Source organism: Pongo abelii, chromosome 18 (assembly GCF_028885655.2).
Source record: "Pongo abelii isolate AG06213 chromosome 18, NHGRI_mPonAbe1-v2.0_pri, whole genome shotgun sequence".
NCBI lineage: Eukaryota > Metazoa > Chordata > Mammalia > Primates > Hominidae > Pongo > Pongo abelii.
Window position 1 is genome coordinate 4,407,605 of NC_072003.2, and position 27,160 is coordinate 4,434,764.

General features: G+C 51.5%; 1 protein-coding gene across 5 annotated transcripts in view; it reads right to left on the reverse strand.

The window, feature by feature from the left end:
* The window catches only part of SRL (sarcalumenin), a 67,275-nt gene that overhangs the window by 21,292 nt on the left and 18,823 nt on the right, over positions 1-27,160 (reverse strand).

The window sequence follows — 27,160 nt, forward strand, 5'->3', positions numbered from 1 at the left end:
GCCGGGCCTGGCTTCCCGAAGGCTCTGGCCAATCCCTTCCAAGGGGATCCCCTTGTAAGGGACTGCAGCTTAACCCACAGAGCAGAGGGCCCAAGAAGAGAGAAGAGTAGGGGCCTCGTCTGTGCCAGAGACTTCTGTCAAGGATCAAGTTTAACATGTTTGGAAAATGGGGTCAGAAAAAGCTAAGTGTGGTGGCTCATGCCTGTAATCCCAGCACTTTGGGAGGTTGAGACAGGCAGATCATCTGAGGTTGGGAGTTTGAGACCAGCCTGGCCAACATGGTGAAACCCCATCTCTACTAAAAATACGAAAAATTAGTTGGGTGTGGTGACACACACCTGTAATCCCAGCTACTCAGGAGGCTGAGGCTGGAGAATGACTTGAACCGGGAGGTGGAGGTTGCAGTGAGCCGAGATCGCGCCACTGCACTCCAGGCTGGGCGACAGAGTGAGACTCCATCTCAAAAAAAAAAAAGAAAATGGGGCCCATTAGGACCACCCCTCTGCCCCCTGCCTCCAGGCTAGGGTCTGTTTATGGGGGACATTGCAGGCTCATGGAGATGAGGGGACCACAGGCGTCCTGCCTTGGAGCAGCTGAGGCAGCCTCTGTTCTCCCTTGACTCTCAAGGCCCCTCTCCGAGGAAGAGCACCCCACCAATCTGCTGGATGCAGACAACCCCCCTCTCCCAGGCCACCACTTGCTCCTCCCATCTCTCCCTCCCACAAAGAACAGCCACTTCTTGGGGTACCCCTTCTCCCTCAGGGTGTCCACCCTTGTTCCCCAAAAGCTGGGGCGGCATCCAGAGATCAGGAGCAAATATTTTCTCATTAGTTCCCATAGACAGCCAGCCTGCTGTCGAACTCAGAAAGATGTGAAGCTTGGTGCCTTTTATTATAGAGGAGCCCCGTGGATTGAAATATGCAACTTTTCCCCCAGCACTTTCATATGCATGGCCATTTAACCTTCTTTACGACTATCAGAAAGATTTTAGAGCTGAATTAGTGAAAGTCCAGAGATCTTTGCCCTGCCCAGATCGTCACCACTAGGTAGCTAATTGGTGACCGGAACCCAGAACTGCCCAGTCCCTGTCCAGGCTTCCATGCCATGCTGTGCTTAGCGGGGCACAGCGGACCCCTTCCTGCTGGTATCTCAGCTCCTGCCTGTATGCGCCTTCTCTCCAGGCTCATGCTCCGTACTGGTCCTGGCTCCTGATTTGCAGGAATCCAATTTAATTCTGTGTTCCCAGGGCCTGGGACCCTGCCTGACTCACAGAAAGTGCTGGAAGAGGTCCGCGGTTAGATTGGGGTGCCAAAAAGAATTCCTGGTCCCTTAGTGGGGAACAGGACAGGGAGCTGAGTGTTGCTCATTTTAATCTCCTTTCATCACTACCTACATACCTGTAAGTCCTGACTCCTTCACCTACATCTCTATCTCTCCGCCTTCCAGCCCTGCAGAAAAATCTATGGTGGGAACTTGGTTTAATCAGAGGAGACTGACTGTCCTCTGAGCAGCAGGGTACGTATAATGTATATGATATACATCTGTATGTACATATCTGAGATACAGCCTGCCAGGCAATGCTTAAGCACTTTATATATAAAGCAGTATCTTCATCATACTGAATTTTCTTAATCTTACTTGTTTTGGTAAAATGAGTATTACTCATATCTTTTTTTTTTTTTTTTTTTTTTTTTTTTGAGACAAGGTCTCACTCTGTCACCTAGGCTGGAGGGCAGTGAACGCGATCTCGGTTCACTGTAATCTCCACCTCCCGGGTTCAAGTGATTCTCCTGCCTCAGCCTTCCGAGTAGCTGGAATTACAGGCGCATGCCAAGTTAATTTTTGTATTTTTAGTAGAGACAGGGTTTCACCATGTTGGCCAGGCTGGTCTTGAACTCTTGATCTCAAGGGATCCACCCACCTCAGCCTCTCAAAGTGCTGGGATTACAGGCGTGAGCCACCACACCCAGCCTCATATCCCTATTTTTACAGATGAGAAGACTGGAATCAGAGACATTGAGGCCCTTGTTGAATGTCACACAGCTAATAACTGGCTTGGACCATGTGACTTCAGAGCCACAGTATCCCCCCGGAGCCTGTTAGAGACGCAGACTTTTAAGCCCCAGCCTGGACCCATTGAATCAGAATCTGCATTTTAACAAAATGGCCAGGTGATTCTTGTGCACATTACGGTCTGAGAAGTGCTGGGCTACACTACCTCACAAACTGCCCCTCAGCCAGCGACTCTCAGCATTGGCTGCATATTGAAATCACTTGCTTCTTGGTCCCATACTTCCCTTTCTCTGCAGTTTTGATTTAAATAATCCAGGGTATAGCACCAGCATCACGATTTTAAAAAAAAAAAGTTCTTAGGTAACACACAAAGTTGCAAACCACTGCAACTACCAAATCAAATAATCTTGACCCCCAGACTTCTGCTCCCAGGCCCTCCCTACTCGCAGGCCCACCCCACTAAGGATCCCCATTGTGGGCTCCCATGTTGGGGTGGGTCTCCTAGGGCCTGGCGTTTGCCTTTGGAACAGCAGTAGTTAAGGCTTCTCCTCTGGGAATCCAGCCCTTTCCATGGGCTCCTGTTGCCCTTCAATGATGATGGGGATGCCCGTGTTGATGAGGATCGTGATGATGATCGTGATGATGATGATGGTGATGACCGTGCTGATGATGAAGATCGTGCTGATGATGATGGTGATGATGGTGATGGTGATGACCGTGCTGATGATGAGGATCGTGACGACGATGATGATGGTGATGATGATGGTGATGACTGTGCTGATGATGAGGATCGTGATGATGATGATGGTGATGATGGTGATGGTGATGACCGTGCTGATGATGAGGATCGTGATGACGATGATGATGGTGATGATGATGGTGATGACCGTGCTGATGATGAGGATCGTGATGATGATGATGGTGATGATGGTGATGGTGATGACCATGCTGATGATGAGGATCGTGACGACGATGATGATGGTGATGATGATGGTGATGACTGTGCTGATGATGAGGCTCGTGATGACGATGATGATGGTGATGATGATGGTGATGACTGTGCTGATGATGAGGCTCGTGATGACGATGATGATGGCAATAATGGTGGTGATGATGATGATGGTGATGACGACAATGACGACGATGGTGATGATGGTGAGGGTGATGATGACAATGATGATGACAATGATAGTGGTGATAATGATACTGAGTTGAATGAACTCTAGGTCTGATGTCCTATAACATTTCTGACAGTCTCAAAAGCCCTTTTCCCTGGTAAAGGTGAGAGGGCCACACAGTCCCAAGGGGGATGAAGATTCCAAACGTTGGTGGTTCACCATGACCATGACTTTCACACTGCTGTGTGTTTCCACTCCTGGGCCCTGGGCAGGAAGCAAGGCGTGTGCATATGTGTATGCACATTTATAGTCAAGCTCTTCCCTGGTTTTTACAACTTAGGGCCAAGCTTCCCCTGAACTTCTGCTAAACAATTTGCAGTAAAAAGGACTGAGGATAATGCCTTCTTACACTGTGACCTTTCTCCCAGGCTAAAAATAACTGCTCCAACAGAAAGTCTCTCAATGAAACAAGCTGTCCCATTGGGCCCCAAAGCTCAGTCCCTGGGAAGCAGCTGTGCCATTGGACCCAGTTCTCCTCTTGGAGGCGCAGACAGAGGTGTGGGAGCCTCCGATTACACTCACTTCCACCCCATGACATCTCACTTCAACCCTGGGAAATCAAGGCCGCTGTCTTTCCCGCCTCCCTTGCTTCTTGCCGAAGCACCCTATTGGCCCTGGAGCAGGGAGGCCGCAGAGGACCCAGGACACCCTGGAGAGGTGAATCCCCAGTAAGATGAGTCTTGGTCTATCCCGGGACATGAAGTATGTGCTGCTGCCAGGGTGGCCGCCCCGGCTCCAGCCAGGCCAGGCCCGGGACTGACGTCAGGGCACAGGAATAGCAGGCCCCAACTCTGCCCAGAGACCATGGGAAGGCCCCAGCCCCACTCACACCCAGGCCAAGCACAACACACAACAATCCTGCTTCTCCCACCAGCCCCTCCGCCACCAGCCTTTCTCAGGGGGCCAGCTTTCCAGCAGTTCCCACCAGCCCCACGGCCTCAGGGCAGGCCCAAGCTCAGTCCCTCTCTCCTCTCTCCACCACCAATCAAACGCCCTGATTTTTTTTCTTCAGCCCCGTCTCTTTCCAAAGCACTTTTACATGGACTCAGAGGACTGTGGAGTTGCCAAGGGCCCTTGTGAGTCCAACTGTAAAGGAGGAAGCTCTGGCCAGATACCTTCAGAGACTTGCCCAAGATCGGGGCAGGGGTGGGACAGAGTCCAAATATATGACCCTTAGTCTGGAGTTCTTTTTGCCCCCACGGAGTTCACAAACCATGTCCCATGAAGTGCTAGGGTTCCACAGAAGTGACTCATGGGGTGAGAAAAGATCAAACAGCAGAGACAGCCACCCACTTTGTACTTCCTGCTCTCCTTGAATTTGTCCGCCCCACTGTCTACAGAGAAAGGTTGGAGGGAGACTGGCAAGCCCTGCTCCTTTACTCCCCTCGCTTCTTCCTTCAAAATATTTGTATCTGCCTCGAGCCTCCTATCCATTATTTTCTCCAACATCCCAAGACATCCTGCTTACAGCATCTTTTTTTTTCCTTTTTTTCTTTTCTTTTTTTTTTTGAGACAGGTCTTGCTGTCGCCCAGGCTGGGATTCAATGGCACAATGACAGCTCACTGCAGCCTCCACCTCCTGGGCTCAAGGGATCCTCCCACCTCAGCTCCCCCAAATAGCTGGAACTCCATGCGTGTGCCACCACATCCAGCTGATTTTTTTCATTTTTGTAGAGATGAGGGCTCGCTATGTTCCCCAGGCTGGTCTCGAACTCCTGGCCTCAAGCGATCCTCCCACCTCAGCCTCCCAAAGTGCTGGGATTACAGGTGTGAGCCACCCTTACAGCATAGTTTCACTTTGCCAGTCCACACACGCCAGGCTCTGAGCTGGGTCATCTCCTGCCCTCACGTAGGACTCCATCTTTCCAAGGTAGTTTCCTGTGCTTATTCTTCTCTGATGCTCCTAGCATCCCTCTGAGGCAGAAAAAGCAAGGGTTGTTAACCTCTCTTGAAACGAGGAAACAAACACACGGAAGTCAAGTCGTCTGCCTCACAAGTCATTCCAGGGATGGGCTGGAACTCAGGCCAAGAGACGGAGCAAAGCTCCCTGGGAGTGACCATGACCTGCTGAGCTGTTCAAGCCCAGATACCCAGCTTCTGGGGCTGGGTCAATGTGTATCTGTGTGTTTCACAAGAGGATTCTACAGAACACCAGCATTCAGACCCTCTGCACTAGCCATCCTCAGTAGCAAGGGCCAGGAAGCTCTGTCTTGAAGTTGAAACTAGAGATGGAGAGAATAGAGGTCAGGACCTGTTTTGAGCCCACCTCTGGGTGTTGAATGTATTCAGTGCCTTCGTGGAATCAAATGTTGATTCTATTCCAGCCCGTCCAAGTCTCCTTAGCACATGTTTCTAACAAGTACCTGCCAAGGTTATTCTTCCACATGACTTCTCATCCATTTGAACTAGAGCTAGCAACTCCAAAGGCATGCGTAAGTAAAATACCTCTGACCATTACTCATACACAGTTATGCAAATGATTCATTAGTAATAAAATCCCCAGGGGGGGCAGGACTCACTCTCCAAATCTCTGCCTGGTTCATCTGTCCCAGAGAGTGAGGAGCACCAGCCATAGCATACACATGAGCCCCATGTCTTGCCCCCATCCGCCCCCCCGCCCCACGCTTTGGCTCTCATTGGCTGTATCTCAAGTGCAGCAGGGAGCAATTCAGAAAACAGAGTTCACGCCGCAGAGCAGGCAGCCTGCCCCCTTCCTTGTTCTAGATCTTGTCCCTGAACACTCGTGGACTGGGCAAACGTGGGCCAGCAGCCTCTTCTGGTGTCCTGTTTTTCCTTGACTTTATCCTACTGGGTAAACATTCACTGCTCAGGACCCCTTGCTCTTCCACTTTTTTTGTTTTTTTAGACAAAGTCTCACTCTGTCGCCCAGGGTGGAGACAGTGGTGCGATCTTGGCTCACTGCAACCTCTGCCTCCTGGGTTCAAGGGATTCTCCTGCCTCAGCCTCCCAAGTAGCTGGGATTACAGGTGCCTGCCACCACTCCTGGCTAATTTTTGTATTTTTAGTAGAGACGGGGTTTCACCACGTTGGCCAGGCTGGTCTCAAACTCTTGACCTCAGGTGATCCACCCACCTCGGCCTCCCAAAGTGCTGGGATTACAGGCATGAGCCACTGCACCCGGCCTCTTCCACTTCTTAGATGAAGTCTTAGGACAACTTTGCAGAAGGCTGTCGCCCATAAGGACCCGAGAAGAGAAATTCTGGCTGGAGGAAAGCTTGTCTGCATTCTCCCAGGAACCCTGAGGTCTTCTTCTGCCATTCTCTCAGCCTTTCCCTCTTCTCCCAACATGGGCGACCAGAGTGCAGGGGCTGAGGCAGCCATTCTTGGAAGGCTTCTTTGGCTTCCTGGCCATGCTCCTAAGGTCAAGGCTAATCCCACTGGGACAGCTTGTCCCTGGCTGGACTCTAGCCCTTAAAATGATTCATCCAGGGAATTGGATACAATGACAAAAGTATGACAGGGTACAATGACAAAGGTAGCAATCAGAAAGAACCTTGGGATTTGGGGGTTCCAGAGAGATCTTCTCATAGACCAACTGGCTTAATTTCACTCATGAACAAAACCCCAAAACCCTGATAAGTGCTTGTCCCAAGGCCACGGGGCTAGTTAAGGTAGTTGGCAGCAGTCTGTTTCTAGAACTCAGCTCTCTATGGACGCTCTCCCAGCAGTGAGCCAGCCAATAAGAGGGTCTAAGTCTACCCTAGGGCAGTGATTTCTTAGCCCACCCTCTTCCACTCTTTAAAAAGAACTGTTTTAGGCTGGGCGCAGTGGCTCTGAGAGCCATGGCTCACACCTGTAATCCCAGCACTTTGGGAGGCCGAGGTGAGAGGATCCCTAGAGCCCAGGAGTTTGAAACCAGCCTGGGTAACAAAGCAAGACCTCTGTCTTGCTTACTACTTGCTTTGTCTTACTACTGGCCCATCTTTCCAAAAATTTAAAATTAGCTTGGCATGGTAGCGTGTGCCTGCGGTCCCAGCTGCTGGGGAGGCTGTGGTTGACGGACCCCTTGAGCCTAGGAGTTTGAAGTTGCAATGAGCTTTGATCACACCACTACACTCCAGCCTAGGCAACAGAGGGAGACCCTGTCTCAAAAAGAAAAAAAAAAAGGATTAAGACTTCAACACAATTGTTTTTAACCCATAGAGTCCTGAGAATTGACAGAATAACTTCACTCCTCTCCCCTCTTCCAATTCCTGGGAATTCTTGGTTTGGGAGGTAGAAAGAAATTACCAGAAATCCCACAATGATCATATATATACATGCTTGTCACTGATGCCTGGAGGAGTCATGAGTATAAATGACTATTCACTTTTATTTTATTTTTATTTTATGTATTTATTTATTTTTTGAGACAGCATCTCTGTCGTTCAGGCTGGAGTACAGTGGTGCAATCTCGGCTCACTGCAACCTCTGCCTCCTAGATTCAAGCAATTCTCCTGCCTCAGCCTCCTGAGTAGCTGGAACCACAAGTGCACGCAACCACACTTGGCTAATTTTTGTATTTTTTGTAGAGATGGCGTTTCACCATGTTTGCCAGGCTGGTCTCAAACTCCGGACCTCAAGTGATCCACCCGCCTCAAGCTCCCAAAGTGTTGGAATTATAGGCATGAGCCACGATGCCCAGCCACTATTCACTTTTAAAAGACAAATACCTCAGAAAGAGCAAAACATTATATCCTAACTCCTCAGTATGAGTCAATCACTAGCAGGGATGCTCTATAGAGCACTCAGTCTTTCCAGAGATCAGCCGTGCCTGCAGTGAACAGAAATCCTTGCAGAAGGCCTTGGGCCTGCTGCCTCCCTTCAGAGGGGCCGAGCTGGGGAGGAAAGGAAAAGGAAGGAGAAAGGGATGCAGGCTGGGTTCTGAGACAGACCGAGGCAGGTGGCTGGCTTCCCCCCACCTCCCAGTCCAAAGAAATCAAATCTCCCTGGGATCTGTGGGGAGGAGGTGCTGGTCTAACTTTTGGGCCCCAGACAGGAAAAGACTTACTGGAAGCCAAGGGAGCGTGGCTCCCCCAGGTCTCAGTCTAACAGCTATCCTGGGTTAAGGTCAGAGCCATCTCTAGCTTGGCAGGTGAAGGGGTCAAGGAATCCGGGCCCACGCCATCCCCAATCCAGGGAAGCTGGAGGGAATCTTCTTGAGAAATGCGGGAGCTTGGGAAATGGGTGTGACACCTTCCCTAGCCTGAGCCAGACCCACAGCTATGCCTTTTCTTTCTTCCTGGGGCTGAGGCTCCGGCCTCCTGGATAGTGGCTGGTCTCTCTGAATGCACCTGGAAGTCAGGAGAGCTGTGTTCTGCCCCTTACTCTTTTTCTTTTTTTACAGACCCTGTCCCTTAGAGACAGGGTCTTGCTCTGTCACCCGGACTGGAGGGCAGCAGTGTGATGAAAGCTCACTGCAGCCTTCGTACTTGTCATACTTGTCATACTTCAGCCTCCAGAGTAGCTGGGACTACAGGCACGCGCCACCATGCCTGGCTAATTGTTTTATTTTTTGTAAAGACAGGGTCTCACTATGTTGCTCAGGCTGGTCTCAAACTTCTGGGCTCAAGGGATCCTCCAGCCTTAGTGTCTCAAAGTACTGGGATTACAGTCATGAGCCACTGGCCCGCCCCTGTTGTCTTACTACTGGCCCCCGCTGTTGTCTCACTACTGGCCCCCAGCCCGCTGTCTTACCACTGGCCCCCCACCGCTGTCTTACCACTGGCCCCCCACCGCTGTCTTACCACTGGCCCCCCCTGTTATCTTACCACTGGCCCCCACTGCTGTCTTACCACTGGCCCCCCTGTTGTCTTACCACTGGCCCCCCGCCGCTGTCTTACCACTGGCCCCCCCTGCTGTCTTACTACCCAGCAACGTGACCTTGGGTTGCTCCTTACTCCCTCTGCACACAACTTTTTTCGTGCATAAAACGTAGATAACAATACCTGCTTTGCCAGCCCCATCAGAGCATTTTAAACATCAGGTGGTGCTCAGAAGCATTTCAATAAATGTCAGCTATGAGCATCATTCTTTCCTAGAAGAGCAAAGACACCAGGCCAAATCTCAAACTCGCTGAGTGGGCCAAAGCAGGGCCAGCTTCGGACAGGAGCCGAGCCAGCTGGCCCTTCACGCTGTTCCTGTAGCCCTCCGTGTCTGGGGGCTCAGTCAGGGGGCCCGGAGCCGTCCGTCCTTCTGCCAGGGACTCCTCCTCCCTGGCTGCCAGCCAAAAGCAGCTCAGGCGAGGAGCTGCAGGGTGCCTCATGGGTGAGCCCTGCGCTCTTGGTGAACTTCTGGCTGGTCTGGGAATGGAGCAGGCTGAGCTGCCAACACTCCCAGGGGCCAGGAGCTCGTTCCGCTGATCCCAAAGTTAACTCCTGCAGTCCCTGTCTCCAGCCTCAGTCAGCCCCGATTCACCAGCAACATCTGAGGCCACATGTGGCCTCCCCTTTCCCCACCACGTCCCATCCCTTCTGTCCAGTCACTGAAGTGAGGTGACCCCGCACTTCACCCCAACGCAAATGCGCACTCAGGAAGTTGAAACAGACCCATTCTAAGGGCCACATCTTTCTGAGAATGGGAGGGAGGCCCTTTCCGAAGAGAGAGGGCTGGTAAGGGCCCTTCAAAGCTCTCTGAAACAGAAACACGGTCGGAGGGAGGTCATTAGCAGTGCTGTGTGGCTTCCTCATCCTCACGGTAAGTGAGCACTAGGAGTGAGACAATCAGCCCTTCAGAAACCACTCGGGTCTGGAGAACGCAGCCAGGGCTGAGCTGCAGAGACGGGCCAGGAGCAGTTCTGGCCTCCGATACAGCGGCGCTTTGCTCCACCCGCACAAGTGAAATCACAGCTGATGTCTCCACGGCTTTCAAGAGCCTCGCACACCGGCCCGCTGGACCACACAGGCCCTGCTCCTCCGTCACCAGCAGCTCTGTCCCCATTAGCAGAGCAGGTGAGAGGAAATGCCACACCCAGAGTGCCAGACAACGGGGCGCACAGCCCCCGACCTGCTCAGCCGGGGAGGTGTTCTCAGCCGTCTCTCCTACAACTGCCAGGAAGACCAGGGAAGCCGGCGGTTCCCAAGTCTACGCAGAGTTTTAAGGAGGAAGGCCAGGCCTCTGGCAGAGCTGGGGCAGCAAGAATACACAAATGTCCTGCCCGTGTGCCCCGGCTCATAGACCCTTCTGGAAAAATTGCTGCCTAGACACCAAAAGGCCAGATTTTTCCACCTTCTTTCCCAGAGGGTGTCACCGAATCCATGACAGATGGGCCCCACCACCAGGTCCTGGCATTCATGGCCCCAGGTCTCATCTTATTTATCCTTATGGTTATTTTTGCATTCAAGGCTCTAGAACTAGAAAGAAACTTAGAAAGTAACTAGTCCACCTCTTTAGCCCAACTCTTTCTTTTCACAGAGGAGGAAACCAATGCCCAGAGAGGAAAAAGGAGCTTGCCAGAAGTCGCCAGTGCACTGGGACAAAGCTAGAACTAGAGACAAGGTCTCCTGACCCCACAGCCACCGTCTTCCCATAGGGGGCCCAGACAAATACAACTTCCCCTTCTCCCCGACATTTCTAAGCTTTGGATGCTCACATCCTGCCCTGCCCCTGGGAGCTGGGGCCCCTGGAATCTGTCCCCCTATTGTTCCTACAAAGGACAGCCCTTTGGTGAGTCTCTGAGGGCTGTGTCGGGGCAGCCACAGTAGTGTCAGGCTGGCGCTCTGAGCACAGCTTTTTTTTTTTTTTTTTTTTTGAGACAGAGTCTCCCTCTGTTGCCCAGGCTGGAGTGCAGTAGTGTGATATTGGCTAACTGCAACGTCCACCTCCCAGGTTCAAGCGATTCTCCTGCCTCAGCCTCCTGAGTAGCTGGGACTACAGGTGTGTGCCACCACGCCTGGGTAATTTTTTTTGTATTTTTAGTAGAGATGGGGTTTCACCATGTTGCCCAGGCTGGTCTCAAACTCCTGGACTCAAGTGATCCTCCCACCTTGGCCTCCCAAAGTGCTGAGGTTACAGGTGTGAGCCACCACGCCCGGCCTGTATGGAGATTTTAGGAATGACCCAGGGTGAGGGTTAGCTCCCTGCATTAGCATTAAATCTGTGGTATTCCTGGCATCACCACAGGCATGCAGGAATGGTTGTCATCACCACCAAGAGACAAAGGACAGTTGGTTCCATGAGGGCTGCACTGAGATCAGCTCTTAGCTATCTGAGTTCAAGGTGGCAGAGGCCAGAAGAAGATGGGACGAGAAGAGCATTCCAGAGTCTGGGTCATTAGAGAAGGGAAGACCCTCCTACCCCATCTTGCTGCTCCATGAACAGTACAAACTCTGGATGCCTCCAGAGCAAATCTGTCCATTACCCTGAATTTTCACTCCAGAGCTTGGGATGCCTCAGGTACAGGTGTCCAGAACACCCAGCCACCCTAAGGGGAACCATCCTAGAAATCTCACGTCTAGGCCAGGCGTGGAGGCTCATGCCTATAATCCCAGTACTTTGGGAGGCCAGATCACTTGAGGCCAGGAGTTCGAGACCAGCCTGGCCAACATAGCAAAAACCCGTCTCTACTAAAACACACACACACACACACAGATAGCCGGGTGTGGTGACACACAGCTACTCAGGAGGCTGAGGCACGAGAATTGCTTGAACCCGGGAGGAGGAGGCTGCAGTGAGCCAAGATCACGCCATTGCACTCCAGCCTGGATGACAGGAGACATTGTCTCAGGAAAAAAAAAAACAAAAAAAAAACACTTCTCATGTCTTCCCTGGGAGCAGCCTTGCTAGAGCCTCTGATTTACAATCCCAGACCCCTTAACCCCAGACACATGGGGATACACTTTCCTGGGTGAGCTGCAGGCTCCATCCCGCCCCTCAGGCCAGGCCTCCAAGGAGCCTGACTCCCTCTCTGGATCTCCTACCCCAGGGAGAAATCATCATTCAACCCAACAGCAGCTTTCTCTGGTGAACTTGGTGTCACCAAGAGCCTGGGCTATCTGCATCTGTCTCATCTACTCAAACACTGAAATAACTCTGGGAGGCTGAGACCGGGGGATCGCTTGAGCCCAGGAGTTCAAGACCAGCCTGGGCAACATAGTGGGACCCCGAATATACTTAAAAAAAAAATTAGCTGGGCCTGGTGGTATACACCTGTAGTCCCAGCTACTCAGGAGACTGAGGCAGGTGGATCGCTTGAGCCCAGGAGTTCTAGGCTGCAGTGAGCTATGATTGTGCCACTGCACTCCAGCCTGGCAAGAGAGCGAGATCCTGTCTCAAAAAACCCCCCACAAATACTGAAACCAGATGAGGCCCTCATCACCTAGGACCATGGGCTATTGCGTTCTTTTTTTTTTTTTTTTTTTTTCCGAGACGGAGTCTCGCTTTGTCACTCAGGCTGGAGTGCAGTGGCACCATCTCAGCTCACTGCAACCTTTGCCTCCTGGGTTCAAGTGATTCTCCTGCCTTAGCCTCCTGAGTAGCTGGGACTACAGGCGCATGCCACCATGTCCAGCTAATTTTTTGTATTTTTAGTAGAGATGGGTTTCACCATGTTAGCCAGGATGGTCTCGATCTCCTGACCTCGTGATCTGCCTGCCTTGGCCTCCCAAAGTGCTAGCTAGGATTACAGGCGTGAGCCACTGCACGTGGCCTATTCCATTCTTTTCTTTTCCCTTGGCAGCCTCATGGCCACACAGCAGGCCAGGCTGCCTACTCCCTAGTTCCCAAATGACTCCCCTGAAGAGAGGAAGGCTGAAGCCACGGCAGGGCTAGAGCCAGCGTACATTCCACACTCGCTGTCCCCAGGCTGACCCTCCCTGGTCAACACTGAGAGCCACATGGGGCCACCTCCAGCCCATATCTGAGGAGCTCAGTGGGCCGGCCTGCCCAAAGGGTCCCGCTCAGCCCTGGCCAAAAAAGGCCCAGATCCCTGCGCTGATGCCTGAATGTGGTTTTGTATTTGTTCTATGGGGCTGCCGTGACAAAGCACTACAAACTTAGTGGTGTAAAACAATGGAAATGTGTTCACTCACAGTCCTAGAGGCCAGACGTCTCAAATTAAGGTGCCAAGAGGGCCACCTCCTCTGAAACCCACAGGAGAGATTCCTTTGTTGCCTCTCTAGCTTCTGGTGTTTGCCAGCAACTCTTGGCTTGTGGCTGCATCACTCCAGTCTCTGCCTCCATTGACACAAGGCCATCTCTGTGTGTCTGTGTCTTTTCTCTTCCCATAAGGACACCTTCATATTGGATTTATGGCCAGCCCCACTCCAGCATGACCTCATCTTAACTAACTACATCTGCAACCACTCTACTTCCAAATAAGGTCACATTCTGAGGTTCTGGGGTTAGGACTCCAACGCATCCTTTTGGGGGATGCAATCCAACCCATAACAGGTCTCCCAGTAGCCCACAACACCACCTGCCTAACCCACTGCCACTCCCTTCCCCCAGCCTGGCCCCTGACTAATCCCAGCTCACATTTCAGATCTCAGCGTTGAGGCCCATCCCTTGGGAGGCCTCCCTGACCCCTCCTCTGCTCTGTGTCCCTGCAGCACCTGTCACCTATGTGACATCACCCTATGTGACGGCTGTTTTTTTAAAACAGGGTCTCACTCTTGTACCCAGGATAGAGTGCAGTGGCACGATCTCAGCTCACTGCAACCACCACCTCCTGGGTTCAAGTGATTCTCCTGCCTCAGCCTTCTGAGTAGCTTGGACTACAGGTGTGCACCACCATGCTCAGCTAATATTTGTATTTTTGGTAGAGAGGGGGTTTTGCCATGTTGCCCAGGCTGGTCTTGAACTCCTGACTCAGGTGATCCACCCGCCTCGGCCTCCCAAAATGCTTAGATCACAAGCATGAGCCACCACACCCAGTCCTTTTTTTTTTTCTTTTAACCTGTGTCCCTCCATAGATGAGCAGCTCCTGGAAGCTGGTGCCTGTGGCTTGTCCCCAGGATGGTTGCAGGTGTCCCACTGGAGCCTGGCAGATATCCCCTCACCATAAGTACCTGCTGGCTGCACTGAGAGCACCTGACAGTAAGGAGCCTCGCTCCTGGCCAGCACTTCTCAAGGTGTGGCTCGAGGGCTATCTGCAAAAGGACCACAGAGGAGCTTGGTTGAAAGTACAATTCCTGGCGGGACGCGGTGGCTCACGCCTATAATCCCAGCACTTTGGGAAGCTGAGGCAGATGGCTCACCTGAGGTCAGGAGTTTGAGACCAGCCTGGCCAACATGGTGAAGCCCCGTCTCTACTAAAAATACAAAAATTAGGCTGAGTGTGGTGGCTCATGCCTGTAATCCCAGCACTTTGGGAGGCTGAGGCGGGCAGATCACTTGAGGTCAAGAGTTCGAGACTAGCCTGGCTAGCATGGTAAAACCCCATCTCTACTAAAAATACAAAAAAATTAGCCGGGCATGGTGGCGGGTGCCTGTAGTCCCAGCCACTTGGGAGGCTGAGGCAGGAGAATGGCGTGAACCTAGGAGGCAGAGTTTGCAGTGAGCTGAGATCATGCCACTGCACTCCAGCCTGGGCAAAAGAGCAAGACTCTGTCTCAAAAAACAAACAAACAAACAAACAAACAAAAAGCAATTCCTAACGTTTGGGGCTGGATGATTGAAAAAAAAGAAAGAAAAAGAAAAGTACAATTCCTAGGCCTATTCTCAGGCCTCTGCAACAAACTCAGAGTGGGCAGGGGGCGTCAGGAATCCACCTTTTTTTTTTTTTTTAAGATACAGAATCTTGCTCTGTCACTCAAGCTGGAGTGCAGTGGTGCACTCATGGCTCACTGCAGCCTCAAACTCCAGGGCTCAAATGATCCTCCCACCTCAGCCTCCCAAGTAGTGGGACTACAGGTGCATGCCATCATACCTGGCTAGGTTTTTAAACGTTTTTTTGTAAAGACAGGGTCTTACTCTGTTATCCAGGCTGGTCTCAAATTCCTGGGCTCAAGTGATCCTCCCACCTGGGCCTCCCATAGGGCTGAGATTACAGAAAGATGAGCCACCACATCTGGCAAGGAATCTGCCTTTTAAACAAGCTCCCAGAAGATTCTCACACACACTAACATCCGAGAACCACCATCCTTGGACCTTGATTATCGAAGTCAATCTAAGCCCATCTTCCCAGAGACCTACGGGTTGCAAAGGGTGGAGGAACCTGCCTGTATGAGGCTGTACCAGTCCTGCCCCTGGGACCCCCTTCGTAGCTATGATCCATTTCCAAGGCCACAGGCGGCCAACAAAAGCTGATGCCCATCAGCCCTAGGCCCATCATGGGTGGGGGCATAGCTGGCCCTGCTCCCCACTAGATGATATTCCTGGAAGGAGAATGCAGAGAGAGGAGCAGCTGGCGGTCGGGGGCCCTCACAGCAACTACCATGGATGGAACTCTAGTAGCCAGAGCTGCCCAGGGAGCACAGTGATGGAACAGCCCTGGGACCCCAGGCCTCTGGAGGAGGGAGAGAGAAAGGAGTGGGAAGATTAGCGTTAGGAGCCCAGGTGTTCTCCCCTAATCAGCAGTGGGACCTCAAGCAAGTATTTAAACATTTCTGGGCATGTTTCATTAGTAATAAAACAGAAGAGAAAAACACCCACCCTGCCCATCCCTCAGGCTTGCAGTGCCTTCATCCTACTACTACTATTGATGGAGTGCCTATATACTGTCACACAGTGGGAGGAATTCTGAAAGCTGGACAGTACTAGAACGTACAAGATATTTCTAATACTAAGATAAAGTGAGGCCGGGCACGGTGGTTCATGCCTGTAATCCCAGCACTTTGGGAGGCCGAGACGGGAAGATTGCTTGAGCTCAGGAGTTCGCGACCAACCTGGGCAACAGGGTGAAACCTCATCTCTATAAAAAATTTAAAAAATTAAGAAAATTAGTGTGATGACTCACACCTGTGGTCCCACCTACTCAGGAGGCTGAGGCGGGAGGATGGCTTGAGCCCAGGAGACGGAGGTTGCAGTGAGCCGAGATTGAGCCACTGCACTCACTGCACTCTCGCCTGGGCAACAGAGCAAGACCCTATCTCAAAAAAAAAAAGAAAAAAAAAACATAAAGTGTCCCCAAAATGTATATCCACACAAAAACCTGTACACTGATGTTTATGAGCAGTGTGATTCACAATAGCCAAAAGGTAGAAACAGCCCGACTGTCCATCAGTAGATCAATGGATAAACAGAACATGGTCTATCCACACAATGGAATATTTCCCAGCCATGGAAAGGAGTGGGGCACTTCCACCTGCTACAACATGGCTGAACCTGGAAGACATGGTGGTAAGTGAAAGAAGCTGGACACCAAAGACCACATCTTGTGTGATTCCATTTATACGAAAGTCCAGAATAGGCAAATCCATAGAGACAGAAAGCAGATTGGTGGTTGCTGGGGGAGCAGGGAGGAATGGATGGTGGAGGAGAACTGGGGAGTGAGTGCTAAAGGGCCCAGAGCTTCTTTTTGAGGTGATAAAAAATGTTCTAAAATTGACTGTGTTGATGGCTGCATATATCTGTGAATATACTAAAAACTACTAAATTGTATGCTTTAAATGAGAAAATTATATGACGTATGAATTATATCTCAATAAACCTGTTTTGAACAATAATAAAGAGCCGGGTGTGGTGGCTCACCCCTGTAATCCCAACACTCGGTGAGGCTGAGGTGAGAGGATCTCTTGAGGCCAGGAGTTCAAGATCAGCCTGGGAAACATAGGGAGACCTCATCTCTACCAAAAATACAAAAAATGAGCTGGGTGTGGTGGTGTGCACCTGTAGTGCCAGCTACTCAGGAGGCTGAGGTGGGAGGATCGCCTGCGCCCCGGAGTTTGAAGCTTCAGTGAGCCCTGATTGTACCGCTGCACTCCAGCCTGGGCGACAGAGTGAGACCCTGTCTCTAAAGTGTCTGATTATTTTCTTTCTCCTAAACCTTAATTAAACCTGTTGTTTACCTTCAAAATATACCCCCAATCCAACCATTTCTTAACACCCCTGCCCCCGCCAGCTCCCTGGCCCAGCCACTGTCATCTTCCACCTGGATTGTTGATGTCACCCCTTCCTGAGCTGCCTGCTTCTGTCCTCCATCCCCTGCGTGTTTCCCACACAGCAGCAGAGCAACAGGAGTCCCCCACTCCACACACTCCCTCCAGTGGCTCCCACCTCATGCAAAGAAGAGGCCAACATCCTACAGTGACCTGGAGGCCCACGCCCTCTAGCCCTGCTTCACCTGTGACCCCATCTCTCCCATGTGCCCCCTCGTCCACTGTGTCCAACCACTCTGGATTTGCTCTTCAGGGCCCCTCCTGCCCCCTGTGCTTGCTTTGCTTTTTGCAGAAAATGTTCATGCTTCCCAGACAACCGTCTTACTCACTCCTTCCTCTTCTAAGTCTGCTCCAATGTCACCAGCTCCATAAGGCCTTCCCTGGCCACCTACTGAATTATTGAATATTGTCTCCCAGTCAGTTTTCCCCATCTTCCATCCCTGGTTTTTCTCCATTGCATCTACCACCTTCTAATAATCTACATAACTTACTCAGTTTCCTGTCTGTCAGGGATTTTGTAGCCCCAGCACCTAGGGCAGCCACTGGATGGATGGGTGGATGGATGAATGGACAGCTGGATGGATGAATGAATGGAAGGATGGATGGATGAACAGATGAATGATGGATGGGTAGATGAATGAATGGAAGGATGGATGAACAGATGAATGGATGGATGGGTGGATAGATGAATGGATGGATGGGTGGATGGATGAATGGAAGGATGGATGGAACGACAGATAGATGGATGAATGGGTAGGTGGGTGGGTGAGTGGAAGGATGGATGGATGGATAAATGGAGGGACAGATGGATGGACACACAGATGGAAAGATGGATGGATGGGCAGATGAATGCGTGAATGGACAGATGGATGGATAAATACATGAATGGATGAATAAATGGGTGGATGGATGGAAGGAAGGAAGGGTGAATGGAAGGATGATGGATGGGTGAATGCATGGATGAAGGAATGGAAGGATGAATGAAAGGAAATATGGATGAACAGATGGATGGAAGGATGGATGAATGGGTGGATGGATGAATGACAGATGAATGGGTGGATGGATGGTTGAATGGATGGATGGATGGAAGAATGGACGGATGGATGGATGGGTAGATGGATGAATGGAAGGATGGATAGGAAGATGAATGGAAGGATGGATGAATGGATGAATGGATGGATGGAAGGATGAATGGATGGGTGGATGGATGAGTAGATGCATGGATGGGTGGATGAATAGGTGCGTGGGTCGATGAGTGGGTGGATGGATGGATGAATAGATGGAAGAATGGACTGATGGAAGGATGGATGGATGGATGGATGGATGGATGGATGGATGATGGATGGATGGATGAACAGACAGATGGATGGATGGATAAATGGGTGGATTGATGAATGGAAGGATGGATGAAAGGAAGGATGGATGGTGGATGAATGGAAGGGTGGATAGATGAATGGATGGATGGACAGATAGATGGGTGGATGGGTGGATGGGTTGGTGGACGGATGGATGAAGGGATGGGTGGATGGATGGGCAGGTGGACAGATGAATGGATGGATGACGGATGGATGGGTGGATGCATGGATAGATAGGTGGATGGATGGATGGATGGATGGGTGGATGCATGGATAGATGGGTGGATGGATGGAAGGGTGGGTGGATGGATAGATGGACAGATGGGTGAATGGCTGGGTGGAAGGATGGGTGGATGGATACATGAATGGATGCATGGATAGATGGGTGGATGGATGGATGGGTGGGTGGATGGATAGATGGACAGATGGGTGAATGGCTGGGTGGAAGGATGCGTGGATGGATAGAGGAATGGGGAGATGGATGGATGGGTAGACTGATGGATGGAAGGATGGATGTGTGGGTGGGCGGATGAGTGAATGGATGATGGGTGGATGAATGGATAGATGAGTGGATGGGATGAATGGGTGGGTAGATGAGTAGATGGATGATGGGTAGATGATGGATGGGTGGATGGATGGATTGGTGGATGGATAGATTAGTGAATGGAAGGATGGATGAATGGATGGATTGGTGGTGGTGGTGGCAAAATAGAAGACCTTCCCCCAACCCCACTTGGGTTCCAAGAGACAGGACAGGACCCAGATTCACAACTAGGGAAGTGCTTGCCTAAGAGTAGGCTGTGTCCTCAGGCCATGTCACCTAACCTCTCCAGGCCTGCTTCTCATTATTAAAAGGCCCCAGAGGAGCTGCTTTCCACACCTTTCATCATGTGACAGCCAAATGAACTGAACTGCTGAGTTGCAGGGCCTCCTCTTAAAGACCTTAAGATCTTATTGGAGGGAAAGGTAAGCAGGCAGAAAGATGGAACTAACTTCAGGGCAGCTCCTGAGCAGGAATGTGAACCCAAAGGGCTCAGCGGAGAAGCCCATGAGGAAGTGAAGTCATTTGGGGTGGGACACTGCAGGAGCCCAGCCAGGTGTGTGGGGACAGTGGCTGTGCTTAGGACAGTGGGACACAGCCAAAGGAGAGCCTGGGATGCTGGTCTAAGGAGGGCAGCCTGGGATTCCTGGACCAGGCCTCTCTGACCATTGGTGGTCACTTCTGAAAAGGCCTGAAGGCCGGGAGTGGTAGCTCACGCCTGTAATCCCAGCAGTTTGGAAGACTGAGGCAGGTGGATCACGAGGTCAGGAGTTCAAGACCAGCCCGGCCAAGATGGTGAAACCCCCTCTCTACTAAAAATACAAAGATTAGCTGGATATGGTGGTGCGCACGTGTAATCCCAGCTACTCGGGAGGCTGAGGCAGAGAACTGCTTGAACCCGGGAGGTGGAGGTTGCAGTGAGCCGAGATCGCACCACTGCACTCCAACCTGGGCGACAGAGCGAGACTCCACCTTAAAACAAACAAACAAAAAGGCTGGACACAGTGGCTCACGCCTATAATCCCAGCACTTTGGGAGGCCGAGGCAGGTGGATCACGAGGTCAGGAGATCGAGATCATCCTGGCTAACACGGTGAAACCCCGTCTCTACTAAAAATACAAAAAATTAGCCGGGCGTGGTGGTGGGCACCTGCAGTCCCAGCTACTCAGGAGGCTGAGGCAGGAGAATGGCGTGAACCCAGGAGGCAGAGCTTGCAGTGAGCCAAGATCGTGCCACTGCACTCCAGCCTGGGTGACAGAGCAAGACTCCGTCTCAAAAAAAAAAAAAAGAAAAAGAAAAAGTAAAAAAGAAAAGGCCTGAAGACCCCGGGGCTGGGGAAAGGTGCGGACCAGTCTCCTCACCCCTGTTCCCCTCCAGAACTGGACTGAGCCACAGCCACCAGCTTCAAGGGCTGCCCAAACACCCCAGACTCTGGGTTTGGGACCCCTACCACCCACAGTGAGAAGACACAGCCTTCTAGTGGGGGACCTCTCCTTCTAGAGAGGGAGAGGTCATAAGAAAGTGAACTTCTCAGCAACATTCAAGAAGGTTCCACACACACACTCACGTGTTCACTGCAGCATTACTCACAACAGCAAGGACACAGAATCAACCCAGGTGCCCATCAACGGTGGACTGATCAAGAAGATGTGGTACATCTACACCATGGACTACCACACAGCCATTAAAAAAAAATCATGGCCGGGCGCAATGGCTCACATCTGTAATTCCAGCACTTTGGGAAGCCGAGGCGGGTGGATCACAAGGTCAGGAGATTGAGACCATCCTGGCTAACACAGTGAAACCCCGTCTCTACTAAAAATACAAAAAAATTAGACAAGCGTGGTGGTGGGGACCGGTAGTCCCAGCTACTCAGGAGGCTGAGGCAGGAGAATGGTGTGAACATGAACCCAGGAGGCAGAGCTTGCAGTGAGCCAAGATCGCGCCACTGCACTCCAGCCTGGGCGACAGAACGAGACACCGTCTCAAAAAAAAAAAACCACGTTGTTTGCAGAAACATGAATGCAGCTGGAGGCCATTATCCCAAGCGAATTAAGGCAGAAACAAAAAACCAGAGACCGCATATTCTCACTTATAAGTGGGAGCTAAGCACTGGACACACACGGACATAAAGAGGGGAACAATAGGCACTGGGGACTACTAGATGGGGGAGTGAGAAAGAGGACAAGGGTTGACAAACTACCTATTGGGTATTGTGTTCACTATTTGGCTGATAAGATCAACAAAAGCCCAAACCTCAGCATCACGCACTACATCCATGTAAAAAACCCGCACACATACCCCTTGAACCTAAAATAAAGTTCACTCAGAAGTTCCTCCTCTGAGGAGCTTCTGCGGACAAAGAGGTGCTTCCACATCCTGCACCATCTCCTGCTTGGCTGCTGTGCCCAGGGCCAAGACTTCGAGGGGACTGCGTGCTGGGGCCTCGTGCAGAAGAAGAGCTGGGCCTCAGGTCACACAGCAAGCTGGTCCTGGGCTTCCGGCTTCTTGGTCCCTTACTCCTTTCATCACACAGGCAGCCAGGACCCAAACCTCCATCCCTTTCCCCTCTCTACCTCACCCTGCATCAGAGACACACCCCCTAGGAACTGGGCAATTCTGGTCAATTCTCCCCACTCGGGCAGCCACCCTCCTACCTAGCACCACTACTAGGCTGGGCTACCTTCTGAGATTCTCTGCCCGAGCCAGCTGTCCATCCGTTCATTCAACAAGCTTGCCCGGGTGTGCCTGCAGAGCTCCAGATCAGCCGGGGGGGGGGCAACACATGGGCTGTGGAACAAAGAAGACCAAGGAAACAGGTACCCCCCTCTACCCAGTGGAAGACTATCCCCTAGCAGAAAGCCTCCAAAAATTAGTGTATCCCGAAAATTCATATCCACCTAGAACCTCAGAATATGATTTTTTTTTTTTTGAGATGGAGTCTTGCCCTGTCGCCCAGGCTGGAGTATGGTGGTGCAATCTCGGCTCACTGCAACCTCCACCTCCCGGGTTCAAGCAATTCTCCTGCCTCAGCCCCCCAAGTAGCTGGGATTACAGGCGGGCACCACCATGTCTGGCTAATTTTTGTTTTTTTTGTTTTTTTTTGTATCTTTAGTAGAGACGGGGTTCACCATGTTGGCCAGGCTGGTCTTGAACTCCTGACCTCGTGATCCGCCCCCCCTTGGTCTCCCAAAGTGCTGAGATTACAGGTGTGAGCCATCGCACCCAGGAAGAATGTGACCTTCTATGGAAACAGGGTCTTCGCAAATGTAATTAGTTAAGATGAGATCATACTGGATTAGGTGGGCCCTAAACCCAAAGTCTTCAATGTCCTTAGGTGATGAGGAGAGGACACAGGGACTCACAGACAGGGGAGAAGGCCACATGATGAAAGAGGCAGAGAGTGCAGTGATGAAGCCACCACTCAAAGAATGCCAGGAACTGCTGGCAACCACTGGATGCTGGAAGAGGCAAGGAAGGATCCCCCTTAGACCTTTCAAAGGGAATGTGGCCCTGCCAACACCTTGATTTCAGACTTTTGGGCTCCAGAATTGTGAGAGAATAAATTTCTGTGGTTGTGGTCAGGCACGGTGGCTCACACCTGTAATCCCAGCACTTTGGGAGGCCGAGGTAGGATTGCTTGAGCCCAGAAGTTCAAGACCAGCCCAGGCAACATGGCGAGAGTCCTGTCTCTACAAAAAATACACAAATTAGCTGAGCATGGTGGTGCATGCCTATAGTCTCAGCTACTTGGGAGGCTGTGGTGGATCACTTGAGCCCGGGAGGCAGAGATTGCAGTGAGCAGAGATTGTACCACTGCACTCCAGCCTGGGCAACAGAGTGAGACCCTGTCTCAAAAAAAAAAAAAAAAAATTGCTGTGGTTTTAAAGCCACTGAGTTTGTGGCAAGTTGTTACCGTGGCCCCAGGAAGATCATACAGGAACCAACACCCAAGCCTGGTGCTGTGAGATCTTCCTGACGCCATTTAACACTGAGCCGATCGTTTTCACCATCCCCATGGCCCCAGACCCTGTCGTCACCATCCTGGGGCCCACATGCTCTGAAACCCAGCTCGAGCCCCACTTCCAGGAAGCATCCCCCAACAACCGCTCCCCCTTTCTCTGCACTCTCAGGCTGCTTATTTTTAGCTGCTGATTACGTCTACCTTATATGGTTCTCTATTCATGTCATGAGCAGGGGCTGTCTCCCCTCCTAGTCTGTAAGCTCTCTGAGGACAGAGAATCCCAAGGATATTAACAGTCCTGAGCAGGGGCGGCGTGTTGATGGATTCCCCTGGTTGGTCAAGTTTCATGATATTTCAGGAAACTGGAGGCAAATATCAAGTTGCCGCATACTCACAAGAGTGATAACCTGTCATTCTTGTCATAGTCCTTTTAACCTTAGAAAGTATCTATTATCAAAAAATATTTTAAGCATCTGATAGCCATTTTCTTATTACAGTCACGAAACAGCCCCATGCTGGAAATAGGGCAAGTATCATCATCCCCGTTTTATGGGTGAAGAAACAAAGGCAGAGAGAGTCAGGGACTTGGCGGCTGATCTGTGACAAAACCAGCATTTGCTCTGCCCCCGGGTTCCGGTGCTCCCGCTGGGTCCCACCCCAGGCCAGCCGTTCTGCCTCTGTGTGGACAGCGCCAAGCGAGGAGGGATTTGGTGGAGTGCTCACCAGCTTAACTACCAATTCGGAAAGGAAACAAAGGCAGGAAAGGAGGTGGGCTGGTGTCTTGGGAGCCCGAGGCCAGGATGGTCTCCCCAGGACAGGATGATTACTTGACACTTCAGTTCTTTTTCAGATTCTTCCCAAGTCCTAGAGAGCACTCCTGGTCTCTTGATCTCCTTGAGTAAGTGCAAGAAAAATAAGTAATCATCTACTAGTTGACACTAAGTAATCAACAAATTGGCTAGAGGCCTCTCTGGTGGACACAGGGACACAGGCGGTCACATCAGGCCCTAAATGCTGTGTAAGTTGGATGCCCATCAGTGGCATGGCTTCCAAAGGAATGGCTTGGTCAAGCCTTTACCTATTGCCATCTAGAGGAATTTTTTTTTTTCAACAGAGTCTTGCTCTGGCACCCAGACTGGAGTACAGTGGCACAATTACAGTTCACCGCAGCCATGACCTCCCGGGCTCAAGAGATCCACCTGCTCCAGCCTCCCAAGCAGCTGGGACCACACGCGTAGGCCACTATGCCTGGCTAATTGTTGTATTTTTTGTAGAGATGGGGTTTCTCCATGTTGCCCAAGCTACTCTCGAACTACTGGGGTCAAGCGATCTATCCGCTTCAACCTCCCAAAGTGCTGGGATTGCAGGGAAGAGCCATCGTGCCCAGCCTAGGGGAAATTCTATGGGAGAAAACTGAGCTGGCCTAGGTCCTAGCCAAATGACTATCTGAAGGAGGACCGGGGGCTGCAGTTTTGGCAGCAATCCAGTGGTGGGGGGAGGCGGGGGCTCCCAAACCCCGGGACTCTCCCCGGAGCTCCCAGCACAAGCCACTTCCTACAAGCCCAGAACTCCAGGCCAGACTTTGTCTGCACCTGTTTGAGCTCAGAGTACAGTCCCTGCTCTAGAGGCATCCAAAAATATCTGAGAGAGAGGGGAATAGGGAGGGGCTATCTGGAAGAAAACAGGCTAGAGTCTTCAGAGGGCTGAGAGAAAGAGCCACTTGGCTCAGCATTCAAGGCTCTTCCCAACTGGCCCCAACTCATCAGGGTGGCCTAATCTCCCCCAAACATGAGCCCCACACTCTAGCCAGAGCTAGTCTCATCCTGTCCCTGGCAGTGCTGTGCTCTGAGCTTCCTCACCTCCTGGCTTTTGTCACCATCTTCAGGTGTCTCTGCCTGCACAAATCATCTGTCATTCATTAGACATTGCTGACTGCCTTGAATGAGCCAAGCGTCATGCTACACTGTTAGTGATGAAATACGGGCAAATTAAACAAAGGCACAACTTCCACCCTCCCCAAGCTGACTGTCCAACAATCGTCCCCTCCCTGCAAGTTGGGCTGAAACCCTGTCCCTCTGCACAGCCAACCTTCCCAACCATCTTCTGAACTTCAACCAGAGTGAGCATAGGCTGCCGGTGGGGGGGTGTTAGTTACATTTTTTTTTCAGTGCATGTCATCTCCCCAAACAGAAGGTCAGCTCCTGAGGGGAGAGACACAACTCATTCCCGTCTGCACAGTGCAGCTGGCCAGGACCTCACAGGGCTGACAAGGGGCTGAGAGCTGGGCCTTGCAGGGAGGGACCCACAGCTGCCTTACACCTCTCCCTGCTCTCATCAAATGCCCCACTCTCTCTGCTCCCTGCAGTCCCTGAGGCATCTGAGTCTCAGATTATGCCATACCCTCATGCTTCTATTTGATCCTTTTGTGCCTTCATCCCTAACCCGAGTCCATCCTGCTTTTCCAGCCTAAAGGGGGACTCCCTTTAGGGAGCATCTCTCATTTCTTCAGGATTTGGCACCCAATCTCCTGTCCTGCCAGGGCTGGCCACAGCCTGCACTCATTCTGTACTCTCTCTCTCTCTTTTTTTAAATATGGGGTCTCACTCTGTTGCCCAGGCTAGAGTATAGTGGTACAATCTTGGCTCACTGCAACTTCGACCTCCCAGGCTCAAGCCATCCTTCCACCTCAGCCTCCCGAGTAGCTGAGACCACAGTGTACCCACTACATCCAGCTATTTTTAAAATTTTTTTGTAGAGACAAGATCTCACTGTGTTGCCCAGGCTGGTCTGGAACTCCTGGGCTCAAGCAATCCTGCTGCCTTAGCCTCCCAAAGTTCCGGGATTACAGGTGTGAGCCACTGTGCCTAGCCTATTAATTAAATTTAATAAATTATTGCTTTAATTCTGATTTAATTTGGTGCTTTCATTCTGATTCTGCCACCTTCCCTGAGATGGGGTGGCTCAGCAATGGCTGCTCTGGGAGTCCCTCTGTGACAGACAATGAGGAAGTCACAGGCAACAGGCATGTCCCCAAGGTAGGGGGGCAGCTGGGACCTTGACTTGGAGTAAAACCACCTTCAGCGCTGCAGAGGGATGAGGGAGGCTGAAACTAGATGGAACAGGACTTCTCTGATATTAGAGAAGGATGACAGCACAGGCTGCCGCCATCGAGGAAATGAATCAGTCTCTAGAAACTCAGTTAAATCCATCCCATCTGCTAAACTGCACCCACCCCTGTCACGTCCTGCTGAGGATACCCAGCTAGGGATGAGTACAGGGGACTGGGACCTCTTGAGCACTGGGCAGATCATGCTTAGCAGCCGTGCTCGCCATGGCTCCAATTCATTCATTCATTATTTCACCCATTCAGGACCCAGAAGAGAAACCCCTGCTGTATAGCTCAGTCCCTCTGCACTCAGAACCGGTGAACTATTTACCACCTCTGTGTTGAGATTTAGGAACTTTGGGTGAGACCTTGCCTGCCAAATGGGAAATTCCATCTTAGAGATATCTTCCTTGAGCTGAGATCTTCTGAATCCTCTGAAACACAGACAGACTTGAGCAAAGTGCCCATCTGTGCTGCGAGTCATCGGCCTCCACTGCAATGAGCTGCAGCTCCTCCCCTGACCAAGGTCTTGGTAGCAGGGACAGGGGTCGGAGCAGGGGCCCAGCGTGAGTAGGGAAGGGAGACCCAGGAGGGAATGAAGGAGCCAAATAGGGTGGAGGCAGACTCTGAAGATCGACTTTTAGCTCTAAGAAGACAGGTGAGGCCAGGGTCGAGGTCCCTGAGGAGCCAGGACTCCCAGAGCAAACTCGGGAGAGAACAGAAGCCAGCCCACCACCTTGAGCCAAAGTGAGTCCTCATGCCAAAGTGAGTCCCACCAATGGGACACGAGACGGCACAGGCCTCACAGCCAGGAACACATCATGAAGGGGACCTGAGGCTGGACTTCCATCCCCAGTCCACAAGGAAGAATGAAAACCAAAGTCAGCTGCATGCAGTGGCTCACACCCGTAGCCCCAGCACTTTGGGAGGCCAAGGCAGGAGATTCACTTGAGCCCAGGAGTTTGAG